Raw genomic sequence first — 14,793 nt, 5'->3', positions numbered from 1 at the left:
GAACAATAAAGAAGTGTCTGACATTTTACAGACATCTTGTGAGACTCGATAATCGCTCCAAACTCGAAAATTAAGCAAAATACTCGTAGGAACACATCCAATAAATGTCAGCAAACGTTCGAACATGTTTTCTTTTTCACATTAGCGAAACACTTATCAGAGCAAAAGCGAAAATGAGAAGCAAACACAAATGAAGAAGTCGGTTTTTATCGTTGAGCACAAAAACAACAAAAAAAAGAGTATCTGCCCCGTGCGTGCTATAGGTCAATCACCAACGTCTGTCCCATCGCCTCAGTGTTGCAGTTGCATCCCTGTTTACAAGTACTTTAATGGGATGTGCTCTGATGAACCCATAGCACTTATACCAGTGCCCGGAAAACTTGTCCCGGGAAAACTCGTCTCTGGAAAAATCGTACCCGGAAAACTCGAACCGTTCAGTTTGTTCAGGTATGCTGAAAACGAATATCGCAAGGAAAATTAGCAGAGAAAAATAGTCTTGGAGCTAGTTTTATTAATGCGTGTATTGCGAAATGTAAATCACTGGCGACCATGTTTGAACAGTTTAACCAGGCGGTGTATGAAAGGGGCCAACCCTCAGTTTGTTCAGGTATGCTGAAAACGAATATCGCAAGGAAAATTAGCAGAGATAAATAGTTTTGGAGATAGTTTTATTAATGCGTGTATTGTGAAATGTAAATCACTGGCGACCATGTTTGTACAGGCAGCATATGAAAGGGGCCAACCCTCAGTTTGTTCAGGTATGCTGAAAACGAATATCGCAAGGAAAATTAGCACAGAGAGACGAATAGTTTTCGAGATAGTAATGCGTGTATTTTGAAATGTAAATCACTGGCGACCATGTTTGAACAGGCGGCATATGAAAGGGGCCAACCCTCAGTTTGATCAGGTATGCTGAAAACGAATATCGCAAGGAAAATTAGCAGAGACGGAAATACTACTAGTTTTGGAGCTCGTTTTTTAATGCGTGTATTTTGAAATGTAAATCCCTGGTAACCATGTTTGAACAGGCGGCATATGAAAGGTGCAAACCCTCAGTTTGTTCAGGTATGCTGAAAACAAATATCGCAAGGAAAATTAGCACAGACAAATAGATTTTGGGCTAGTTTTATTAATGAGTGTATTTTGAAATGTAAATCACTGGCGACCATGTTTGAACAGGCGGCATATGAAAGGGGCCAACCCTCAGTTTGATCAGGTATGCTGAAAACGAATATCGCAAGGAAAATTAGCAGAGACGGAAATACTACTAGTTTTGGAGCTCGTTTTTTAATGCGTGTATTTTGAAATGTAAATCCCTGGTAACCATGTTTGAACAGGCGGCATATGAAAGGTGAAAACCCTCAGTTTGTTCAGGTATGCTGAAAACAAATATCGCAAGGAAAATTAACAGAGACAAATAGATTTTGGGCTAGTTTTATTAATGCGTGTATTTTGAAATGTAAATCACTGGCGACCATGTTTGAACAGGCGGCATATGAAAGGGGCCAACCCTCAGTTTGATCAGGTATGCTGAAAACGAATATCGCAAGGAAAATTAGCAGAGACGGAAATACTACTAGTTTTGGAGCTCGTTTATTAATGCGTGTATTTTGAAATGTAAATCCCTGGTAACCATGTTTGAACAGGCGGCATATGAAAGGTGCAAACCCTCAGTTTGTTCAGGTATGCTGAAAACGAATATCGCAAGGAAAATGAGCACATACTGACTATAGATTCACCATCATAGTATTGAAATATTTTTTTTTATTTTGTAAAGGAATCACTACTTACCAAGCCCCAGAGGCCACTCGAGGATAAGGGTTAAAGTGTGTACAGTAGTCAATGGGACAATATCATAGTTGTCGCTAGAAGTGTAGATTTGGTAAATTGGATTACTTAAGAGGAACGGCTCATCAAGAACTTGTTTACATTGGACTTGAAGACGACGAAATAAAAATATAAAGTTGAAAGAACTAGCGAAAAATATCATTTTAAAGATGCATTTCAAATCGTAAACTACCTGTTTACATTTTTTTACATTTAAAAAGTGTAAAAAAAAAAAAAAAAGTCTTTAGAATCCTAAAAAGATCTCCCGAGAGGATGTTTGCAACATGAAAAATATACAAACCAAAATAAAGAGAGGAGGCAACCTACTCAAAAATATGGTTTATTACATCGCCTAAAAAAAAAAAAAGAAGACTCAGGGCCTCCAATAATACGATAATTTGGTGGGGAAGTAAATGGTTTTCTTTTTTCTAACTTGGTTTTAAAAAGTTTTTATTGCTAACATTTATTTTCATAAACTCTAACCACACCTCACAACCCTAATCCGGCCGGTCGGGAAAAAAGTTTTTATTTTTTTAAATTTTATAATTATAATAAATAAATAATAAATTTTATTATATATATAAATACTTAGAGAGAGAGAGAGAGAGAGAGAGAGAGAGAGAGAGAGAGAGAGAGAGAGAGAGAGAGAGAGAATATGTGCTTCCAAATCAAAGAGGGGCAGGAGCATAAACAGAGACAGAAGCACACACTCTAACACACTCGCATAAAACACACATACAGAAAACACACACACATACATACGCACTTTCATAAACACACACACACACTCGCATAAACACACACATACACGAACATACACGTACACACAAATACTCAAACACAAATCAACTTTCCGTTAAAAGCTGTCATGAGGTGGGAGAGGTGGGTGTCATAAGTGTCAATCGAATTTGAAAGTTTGTTAACGAAATGGATTTATTTCAACTTCGTTTGACACGTGCCAATTCTCCTGCCCTTCACCCCCCACCCCACCTGCCTCTCTCTTTACTAAGACTTTTCGGTGGTTGGGGTGTTTATGCTACGCTGGGTTAGGTCGTAAAAATAAACTTTTTTTTTCGTTATTAAATTGTAATATTTTAAGAAATCATTTCCTTAAAAGTTAAGAAAGCCATTCTTAATGTATAGAGGAGCATGTTAACTATTCTGTACTTTCACCCAATAATTTAATAAGCAAAAGATAGGATAAAATTGAATTTAACTTGAACATTTTACCCCAAAATATCGCAGAAGTTTTCTTTGATATTTTTTATTTTACAAGCTGCCCCAGCGTAGTATTAACACCTCCAATCTCTCCATGATAAGAACGGCTTTCTAAAAAAAAACACTCCCAAGAAAGCCGTTCTTAACATGGAGAGATTGGAGGGGGTATTCCGGAAGTCGTTCTTAAAATGGGGAGAGGAGGGCGTTTTGTAACTATTCCGTACTTTAACCTAACGATTTAATAAAAAACATCGGGTTTGTATTACTGTACACATAGATTCGAAAAAGTTGTCAAAAAACAAATATATAACAAATAAATGTTATCAAAGGCAAGATAAATTACTGTTCTACCAAACTGTATTGGAAAATTCAACATAGCGGCCGACTCTCTCTTTAACACGGTAAGTTCGGAAAAAGGTGTAATAAATAATAAACTCGACAAAATACTGTTAGAAATTCGCTCGATATATGTTACCGTGACATAACTTGACATATATTCGGTGGTTTTTTAATAGTATTTTGCCTAGTTTATTATTTATAACACTTTTTCCCGAACTTACCGTGTTAAAGAGAGAGTTGGCCGCCATTTTGAATTTTCCAATACATCGGTAAACACTGTATGCTTTTCGAGCTGAATAAACATGTTTAATTGAATAAAAACACGAAAATTATATCCAGTTTGGTAAAAAAGTAACTTATCTTGCCTTTGATAACATTTATTTGTTATATATTTGTTTTTTTTTTGACAACTTTTTCGAATCTATGTGTACAGTAATACAAACCCAAAACATCAAATGTTAAATAAAAATAAGATAAATAAAAAATAAATAAAAATAAGAAACATAAAATCAAATAAAAAACGATCAATGTGTTGTATCTGTTAACGAAAATATATTTTTTTAATTATTGGCAAATAATTCAAAGTGTAGTATCTGTTTTATTCTATCGCAGTATATAAAAAAAAAGAGGCGGAGGAGAAATCGTTTTTATTTTCATTCCAATTCAAAATACTCCTTTTTGGAAAGTTGGGTTTTCTTCACATGAAAATAAAAAAAAAACATTAAAGCTTCAAATCATTATGGCTCCTTTGTGCTCGTCAACGAAAGACATAAAGCAGGAACGATGACGACGTGCGAATGGAAACAGTAAAGGATGTCATCCCCACCGCCGCCGCCGACGGCGCCAACAGCACGTCTGTTTCTCTGACCCTTTAAAATAATTCGTTTTAACTAAGGGGACCCGCGGAAATTCCACGGCGAATATTTCGCAGCAGTTAAAGACAACAAAACGAAAACGTGGCCATCAAAGAAATATATAACAAATAAATGTTAGCAAAGGTAAATTACTCTTCTACCTACCTAGTTAAGTTTTTTGTTGTGTCATCTGATTTCAACAGTTTATTTACTTTGTAATAAAATTAGTGTCGAGTCTTAAGTTGGAACAAGAAAAAAAAAACGCCTGACAGTCATATGGTGTGCTCGATCATAGCTGAAAACTCGAAAGTCAAGCAAAATACGGTTAGAAAATCACCTGATAAATGTCACGATAACTTTTATAGAATACGTTTCTAACAGAATTTTGTTTTATTGTCTATTTTTGACCGATTATCGAGACTCCAAGTATGTAAGAGTCACAAAAAGGCGGGACTGCTTAACTGCATCGTCATCATTTTCAATCCACTCATGTCGAACGCACGTGAGAAGAAAAATAGATGGCCCATCAAGCCAGAAATTAATTAATGACAGTTTAAAGGCTTCAAAATCACTTTCGAATTCAATATCAACTGTCGCATTAACACGCATTTTAGATTTCCGAAATCTCGTCCCAATAGTGTAGAAGCGCCCATTTCAACCTAATAACATGGATTTCAATTTGATAAAACAACTATCTAATAAATAAAATGTAATAATTTTTATAAAAATACAGAAAAAAGAATAGTTACTACGTTTTATCTTAAGCCAGAAAGAAATAATTAGTAATTATGCATTTATGCTACCGTATTTTAAGTTTTAATTAAAGAAAAAAAACAGATACCACAGTTTGATTTTCTCCAAAATGTATGGATAGAACTATTTCTTTCCACGTGGCTGTAGATTCCCACTAAATTTCTTCTTATAATATATATATATATATATATATATATATATATATATATATATATATATATATATATATATATATATATATATATATATATATATATATATATATATATATATATGTATATGTATATATATATATATATATTTATATATATATTATTTTTTAATTTTTTATAACTTTTCAAAGTTTCGGGTGCTAACCTCTCTCTCTCTTTCTTTCTCTCTCTTTCTTTCTTCCTCTCTCTCTCTCTCTCTCTCTCTCTCTCTCTCGGTCTCGCGTGCGCTTCTCCGTGTCCTTATATATAGACAGAGAGAGAGGGAAAAGGGGGGGGTGAGACCGAAAGAGACAGAGAATGTGTCTACTCTCTCCTCCACATGCTGCAACGCCAACGACGCACACACCCACATACACACACACTTGCATTAACACACACATACACAGACGCACACACGTCTACATTCACTCTTCAAACTAAACAAGTTTAAATCAACCAATGAAAAGGCAGCTACGTAACAAAAACTCCATAAAAGGTAAAAAGTTTGTAACGTCGACTGGGAAATGTTGGATTTTTCCCGGAAAAAGTTAACGGTTTTCACGCCGATGGTGAAATATAAAAGAGCCCCAAAACGGGCTGTAAATTCAGTTTGACCCTGGCAGCGAGAGATGTTCCAGAAGAATACATGACCAGCCAAAAGACCCAGCTAAGCCGCCGCCCTGCCGCTGCTTTTATTTCTGCCTATTTCTCTGATGTCAAACAAATATAAGGTATTTATATTTTCCTCATTTCAAAGTAGACAAGTAGACGACGCATTTATTTAAGGTGTGTAAACTGCACAAGTGTTCAAATGAACGTTGTTACTATGCGCACAGTTCATAAACACGTCAATTTCTTTTCAAATTTCGACACTTGTGTAGTTTAAACGATTAACGTCTTTTTATATTTAATTTTATATTTTATTATATAAAATACTGTTAGAAACCCAGCCAATAAAAATTACCGTGACAATTGTGCAGTTTATAGACCGTGCTGTTCTTGGATAAAATAGTTTTAATTTAAATCTAAATTAACGTCTTTTAATTTTATTTGTTAGATGAAAGTATACATATAATATTATTTAAGGGCGGTCAATAAACTGTAGAATTACCGTGACACTTGTGCAGTTTATAAACCGTGATGTTCTTGGATAAAATATTTTTAATTTAAATCTAAATTAAGGTCTTTTAATTTTATTTGTTAGATGAAAGTATACATATAATATTATTTAATGGCGGTCAATAAACTATAGAATTACCGTGACAATTGTGCAGTTTATAGACCGTGCTGTTCTTGGATAAAATATTTTTAATTTAAATCTAAATTAACGTTTTTTTTATTTAATTTGTTAGGTGAAAGCATGCATATAATATTATTTAAGGGCGGTCAATAAACTGTAGAATTACTGTGACAATTGTGCAGTTTATAAACCGTGCTGGTCTTGGATAAAATACGTTTAATTTAAATTTAAATTAACGTCTTTTTATTGAATTTGTTAGGTGAAAGTATACATATAATATTATTTAAGGGCGGTCCATAAACTGTAGAATCACAGTGACAATTGTGCCGTTTATAGACCGTGCTGTTGTTGGATAAAATATTTTTAATTTAAATCTAAATTAACGTCTTTTTATTGAATTTGTTAGGTGAAAGTATATATATAATATTATTTAAGGGCGGTCAATAAACTGTAGAATCACAGTGACAATTGTGCAGTTTATAGACCGTGCTGTTGTTGGATAAAATATTTTTAATTTAAATCTAAATTAACGTCTTTTTATTGAATTTGTTAGGTGAAAGTATATATATAATATTATTTAAGGGCGGTCAATAAACTGTAGAATCACAGTGACAATTGTGCAGTTTATAGACCGTGCTGTTGTTGGATAAAATATTTTTAATTTAAATCTAAATTAACGTCTTTTTATTGAATTTGTTAGTTGAAAGTATACATATAATATTATTTAAGGGCGGTCCATAAACTGTAGAATCACAGTGATAATTGTGCAGTTTATAAACCGTGCTGTTCTTGGATTAAATTCTGGATGTGTATTTTCCCCCCTAAAGTCCAACCCTATCCTCACCGTGGTAGGGGGGTGTAACGTTGTAGTTTAACAGCTACACGGCTAAATGGGCTCTGGCAAAAAAAAAAAAAAAATCCAGAAAATGTCGGCATTAGTTTGTTGCGTCCGTCATCTGGTCGTCTTTTTATACGCTTGCATGTGGCGAGCAAAAAGGCGTGAAGGGGGCAGGCTGAAAGGAGAACAATACCCGAAAGATGTAAACCGAACGAAAGAGAAAAATGGGCCTCCCTGCAAGGCCCCGTGCTCTCCCCAGCCTGCTCCCAGTTTCCCCGACTTTGCATGCAACTGGTTTTGAGCTTTTGGAAAGCTCTTTTCTCAGTGTCGGGGTGTTGACTCCACTTCCAAGTTAACAAATAGCTGCAAGTCTGGGTACGGTCCGATTGGTTCCGAAGCTCTTCCGCTGTGAGGTGCGCTTTCGAATCTCCCGAAGGGGGCTACCCTCTAAGCAGGCGACACGTGCTCGTGTTACTATGTAATGCATGCTTGCCTCGACTCGACTAAGGACGACTAGAGTTCGACTAGATTGTGTGCTCACAAGCCGCTTTAAGGCCGCTTTTATTATTCCTACTGTCTACGAACTGCGAAACAGTATGGTAGTGCAATTATATATGACCGTCCTCCGATACGAAATGGTAGTGCAATTATATATGACGGTCCTCCGATACGAAATGGTAGTGCAATTATATATGACCGTCCTCCGATACGAAATGGTAGTGCAATTATATATGACGGTCCTCCGATATGATAGTAGGAATGCCAGTTTTGTGAGCGATCATCGCCGTCTTATGAACACAAACTAGTGGTATCTTTACGAATCCTGTTGGGTAGAGAGAACACCTCTGTTTTCTGCTCCGCCTGTTATTCTGAGTAGAAACCGCTTTTTAGGAGATGTTCGCAGCAAAGCTTGTTTTTATATAGTGCCTCTCCTTTCGGGAGTTCATCACCTCGCTGCCCAGACAAGCGCTTTCCCCGGCGGAACCTGTTTTTTTTTTCTTTTTTTTCTTTTACTTTCCAGTTTAATGGCGAACGAACAGTCACCAGCAAGTGGTCTGCACCGACAGGAAGATGAGTATAGTATCACCCTTTCTTCTTTCTATTTCGATTTCAGTCTTTGTGATTTGAAAATTTAATTTAACTGTTTCCATTGTTCCAGCTTTCACACAGCAGTAGATTATCAACACTATAAATATCATCTCGTTTTTATAGATTGGAACAAGCAACGAAACCTAGCAGCATCACCGTTCCTGTCTGCCACGTGTCTTGTGCAGTTTGAATCAAGTATTTCTTTGCGTTCAAGCACATCTGGGTACAATCAAACTCTGTATGATGTATGTCTATCTGTTTCTTCCAACATTAGCATCTCAAAGTCTTGGCAGCAATCATTGTCATAGAAATAGAGTAAGTATTCTTTTTCTTTCCTTCTGTGTGTATATTTTTGTAATTTCAGGTACTCCTCTTGATCATTATGAAATTCTACTATCAGCTATTGTGAGAATTATGTGGATTGGAAAAAACAACTGACTCCATCAGCATCAGCTATCCTAGGTGCCACATGTTTCCTGTAGTTACAGAAGTCCTCAAGTAAGTGTTTCTTTCTTTGTGTACATGCACATCTGAGTACAATCAAATTCTAAACTATTAGCTTTATTTAAATGAATGCAGTTCTGCTTGTATTTCTTCTCATCAGCTAACTTATGCAACTACAAAAAAAAAGTAGTACATGGGTGTTTGATCATAGCCAGAAAGTTAAATATATCATTAAAAAAAATCCATTAGTTATGTTGTCTCTCTTCATTATATAAATAAAAAAAAGTTTTTAAATAATTAAAAGAAAAAAATCATCACAGTAAAAATTATATATGTAACAAAGAACACAAACAAACATGAAATTGCCATTAGTTTCAGCAAGAAGCAGAAAAGAGAAAATATGGAGATAACACCTGGGAAGTAACAGGTAAGAATTTTCTTTATTTCTTTTATTTCTTGTCTCGAATAGCAAATAGATTTTTTTCATGTATCAATTAAAAAAAAATAACCCAAGTCAGACAATTGATAGAAAAACTAAGCATTAAAGTTCAATTAAGCATTAGAAAAATAACTTCTAATAATTATGTGATCTATATACAAATTGTCTCCCTTGAATACATATATATATATATATTTTAATTGAAATAAATATATATATATATATATATATTTAAATTAAAAAATAACTTCTAATAATTGTGATCTATATACAAATTGTCTCCCTTGATTATATATATATATATCTATATATATATATTCAAGGGAGACAATTTGTATATAGATCAGATAATTATTAGAAGTTATTTTTTAATTGAAATATATATATATATATATATATATATATATATATATATATATATATATATATATATATATATAAATATATATACTAGCATGGGTTCCCGGCGTTTGGCAGTGTATGCTGCCCCCCTCCCCAACCAAAAAAAAAGGCAAAAAAATGGTTAATTTTTTATAATTTGACCCCTATTATGAACCCTTAAAATTTATTGTTTTGAGCTCAAATCAAGATATTAAGTTAGATCCATGTCCAAGGAAACTATATCAAAAATTTTAAGTGTTTAGACCCATAATTGTTGGAGGAGATTTGTAGAGTTCTCAAAGGCCAAATCATTGAACTTTGACCCCATTAATCGCCAAATTTCTGTCCAAATACCAATCGCATAGATTTTCCAAAATCTCAGTACTCTGTATATCAAATTTTGAATATGTAGACTAAAATTGACAGAGTGATTGCTTAGGGAAATGTACACACAGACAGACATTTTTACTTCTATAGATAGATAGATCGATATATAATAGGAGACAGAAAGATAAATATATACAATGATTAATGAATTAGTAGAGATAGTTGTTAAATTTTTGGAAATATGTATGGCAATTTGATGGTAAGACTTAGAGCAAACTGTTAAGATTTAAACTATATACATAGAAATTCAAATGACATGACTTATATGTAGAGTGCTCAATACATCAGTAGAGCAAGGTAATAAGTTAAGAAATGCATACGTCAATTTAGACGACCACACTTTTTTGTATTCTTGTTTGAATATGACATATTATAATATAAATTTTAATAATTTTATTCAAAATGTTATGGATTCTCAATGAAAAATCTAATATGTCAATATTGCTCTATGTATGATAAAGCATTGCCATATAATTTTCTTTCAATAACAAAAACGTTTGATAATATCAGCTCTGTCTAGTTTTGAGCACTATTTAAGGTGTAATTATAAAGTAAATATCTAAATAAAATGTCTGTATTGCTCTATGTCTAATTGAGTACTCTTATATAACTCTGGTTCAATCTTAATGTTTATTTATCCTGTAATAAAATAAACGTTTTATAATATCAGCTCTGTCTAGTGTTGAGCACTTATTTAAAATGTAATTATTAAGTAAAAATCTTAATAAAATGTCTTTATTGCTCTATGTCTTATTGAGCACTCTTATATAACACTAGTTTGATCTTAATGTTTATATCTCTTATAATAAAATAAACGTTTTATAATACCAGCTTTGTCATGTGTTGAGCACTTTTTAAAGTGTATTTATTAAGTAAAAATTTAAATAAAATATCTTGATTGCTCTATGTCTTATTGAGCACTCTTATATAACTCTAGTTAAATCTTAATATTTATATCTCTTGTAATAAAATAAACGTTTTATAATACCAGCTCTGTCATGTGTTGAGCACTTATTTAAAGTGTAATTATTAAGTAAAAATTTAAATAAAATATCTTGATTGCTCTATGTCTTATTGAGCACTCTTATATAACTCTAGTTAAATCTTAATATTTATATCTCTTGTAATAAAATAAACGTTTTATAATACCAGCTCTGTCATGTGTTGAGCACTTATTTAAAGTGTAATTATTAAGTAAAAATTTAAATAAAATATCTTGATTGCTCTATGTCTTATTGAGCACTCTTATATAACTCTAGTTAAATCTTAATATTTATATCTCTTGTAATAAAATAAACGTTTTATAATACCAGCTCTGTCATGTGTTGAGCACTTATTTAAAGTGTATTTATTAAGTAAAAATCTAAATAAAATGTCTGTATTGCTCTATGTCTTATTGAGCACTCTTATATAACTCTGGTTAAATCTTAATGTTTATTTATCCTGTAATAAAATAAACGTTTTATAATATCAGGTCTGTCTAGTTTTGAGCACTTATTTAAAGTGTAATTATTAAGTAAAAATCTTAATAAAATGTCTTTATTGCTCTATGTCTTATTGAGCACTCTTATATAATGCTCGTTTATAGATATTTAAATAAAAGTAACCTTTAATAATATCAGCTCTTTTTTGAAGCTTTGTATTTAGTTTTGAAAACATTTGTCATTTATAGCAGAGAAATTTCCTTTAAGAGTGCTCAATGTATGAGTTCATCTTTGGAGTTATTTGAAAAATATAAATTTCTGTTATGCGATCCAAAATTTTCTTTGAGACTGCAAAATAGATAAGTACAGCTCCGTAGTGAGTTTTAAAATTGTGTATTGCGAGTATGCTGGAAAAGTAATTACCAGAGTGCTTAATACTGTGGTAGAGTTCTGTGGAAAGATTTGAAAGAATTTTTCTCATTTATGCTAGACAAATTTACTTCGAGTAAAGCTCTTTCGTACGTTTAAACAATATATATATATATGCCAATGATGCTTGCATGTGCTCCATAGTTTAATATAGCTGTGTAGTAAATTTAAAAATTGCTTTATTTAATTATGCAAGACGATTTTACTTTAAGAGTGCTCAATGCATTTATAGAGCTTTGTAGTAAGATTTGGAAACATTTTGGCAATTATTTTAGACAAATCTACTTCCAGAGTGCTCAATATATTAGTAGAGCTAAATAAAACATTTGAGAAACAGATATGGCATTTCAACTGCATAAATTTATTTTGACAGAGTTCAATACATTAGTAGAGCTAAATATAGACTTTCAAAAAACATGTATGGCAATTTAGCTACATGAATATACTTTGAGAGTGCTCAATACATTAGTAGACGAAAGCATAAAATTCAGAAAACATGAAGAGCTCTGCAGTATGTTTTAAAAACCTAAAGGCATAGATATACTGTAAGTTTTTAAAATATATATATGACAAGTATTTGAAAAAAGTTTCCTATTTGAGTGCCTAATATATTTGAGAGCTCTATGGTAACTTTAAAAAACATATTTCAAAATTATGTTAGACAAATTCTCTTTGAGGGTGCTCATTTCTAATTAGAGCTCTGTAGAAAATTTTTGAGACATGTTCAGCAATTTAAGTTCATATGAGTTAATGAATAGAGCTATATAGTGAGTTTTGCAAATTTATATGGCACTTATCCTAGACAAGTTAACTCTTGTAGCTGTGCAATGCATAAGTAAGGTTCTGCATTAGTTTTGGGGTATGGTTCTCACTTTATTAGGGCAATAACTTGGACACATTATACTCTGGACAGATCCATTGAGGACAACCAAAGGTACCCTGTTTTTTTCCACTCCGCTGAATAAGACTCATCCGTCTTGGTTCACTCTTGGGACATTAAAACAAAAAAGGTAAAGAAATAAAAAAAAAATGCAAAAATGTAAATGTCTTTGCAAGTCATTCATTTTCACTTTCATAACACAAAAACATCTGTCAGAACTTTATAAAAGAATGCACAAACAATAAAATACAACTTTGCTGTCTTGGAATCTGAAATCAGTAGGAACTTCCCCTACTGACATTCCCGCACACCTCAAAAAAAAAAAAAAAAAAAGAATCCTTCCCAATGCAATACTTTTCAAGCAATTACAGTGTCAGACTTGGTACTGCAATAACTCTGTAAACTGAAAAAATATATATATAAAAACAAATGTTAAGCAAAATTGATTCCTGTTAACACCTCTCCCAACACCACAGATTAACTACAAAAATACTTGATACAGCAAGACACATTTACAAATGTGTATGAAAAAAAAATTAAAACACAAAATAAATCAACCAAGCAATGGCTCATGATTTTCTGGTGTTTGATGGAATGTTTGTAGGCATACAGCCTGGATATTTTTCCAAGGTAAGTGATGATATTCATCATTATTGTCTTTTTGGATTTGTTCAGATATATCTCATAACTATACTTGTTTTATGTATATATTTATATGTCTAGATGTTATGTGTCATGTTCCCTATAGATCTATAAAATCTAAAAGTGTATTCTGATGTAAAATTAACCAGTAAAAACAATGCTTGTGTTCCTGATGCATCAACTATTTCTTATTAGAATTTAAATTGAATCATGAAATTTATCTCCCTTGCCTGTCTTTCTTTATACCTCTGTATTTATCTAGATGGGTCTATCTCTCTTTTCTTATTCTTTATCCCTATTCCCCGTCTTGCCATCCCCTATGTGCGAACTTATAAATTTCAACATGTTTAGATTGATAAGCTTCTCATTTACGGGTACCAAACTCCCGTTTTCAACTTAGACGTTTTAACTTGAATACACGTTGAAATGTCATGGTAACAGAAGGCATCGATCGGGCACTTAAAGACACAAACCTACACGGTGAAGAGAAAGAAGAGAAAAAAACTAAGTGCCTAGAAGATTAGAAGGCATTTTGCAACGCCTACATGGACCCAACATGGCAGTAGGCGTCGATCAGGCACTTCCAGACACTTACACTGTTTTGAACTTAGAACTGAGATGATTTGGTCCACAGGCTTCAAATCTACCTATACCTACGTCCCCTCTCGTTTGGACTTAGAAATTTTCATTTGAATACAATCTGAGATGATTTGGTCTATAGGATTGTCACCTACCTACACCTACATCCCCTCTTGTTTGGACTTAGAAATTTTCAATTGAATACACGTTGAGAGGCCTTGGTCTATAGGATTCTCATCTACCTATATCTACGTCCCCTCTTGTTTGGACTTAGAAATTTTCAATTGAATACACGTTGACTTGCCTTGGTCTATAGGATTCTCATTTACCTATACCTACGTCCCCTCTTGTTTGGACTTAGAAATTTTCAATTGAATACACGTTGACTTGACTTGGTCTATAGTATTGTAATCTACCAATACAATACATACATCCCCTCTTGTTTGGACTTAGAAATTTTCAATTGAATACACGTTGACTTGTCTTGGTCTATAGGATTCTCATCAACCTATATCTACATCCCCTCTTGTTTGGACTTAGAAATTTTCAATTGAATACACGTTGACTTGTCTTGGTCAATAGGATTCTCATCAACCTCTACCTACATCCCCTCTTGTTTAGACTTAGAAATTTTCAATTGAATACACGTTGACTTGTCTTGGTCTATAGGATTCTCATCAACCTATATCTACATCCCCTCTTGTTTGGACTTAGAAATTTTCATTTGAATACACGTTGACTTGACTTGGTCTATAGTATTGTAATCTACAAATACATACATCCCCTCTTGTTTGGACTTAGAAATTTTCAATTGAATACACGTTGACTTGTCTTGGTCA

The sequence above is a fragment of the Euprymna scolopes genome, chromosome 19, assembly GCF_053919585.1.
Source record: "Euprymna scolopes isolate OS-2025 chromosome 19, ASM5391958v1, whole genome shotgun sequence".
NCBI classification, from domain to species: Eukaryota; Metazoa; Mollusca; class Cephalopoda; order Sepiida; family Sepiolidae; genus Euprymna; species Euprymna scolopes.
The sequence above is the reverse complement of the archived record's forward strand: the minus strand, read 5'-3'. Positions refer to the sequence as shown.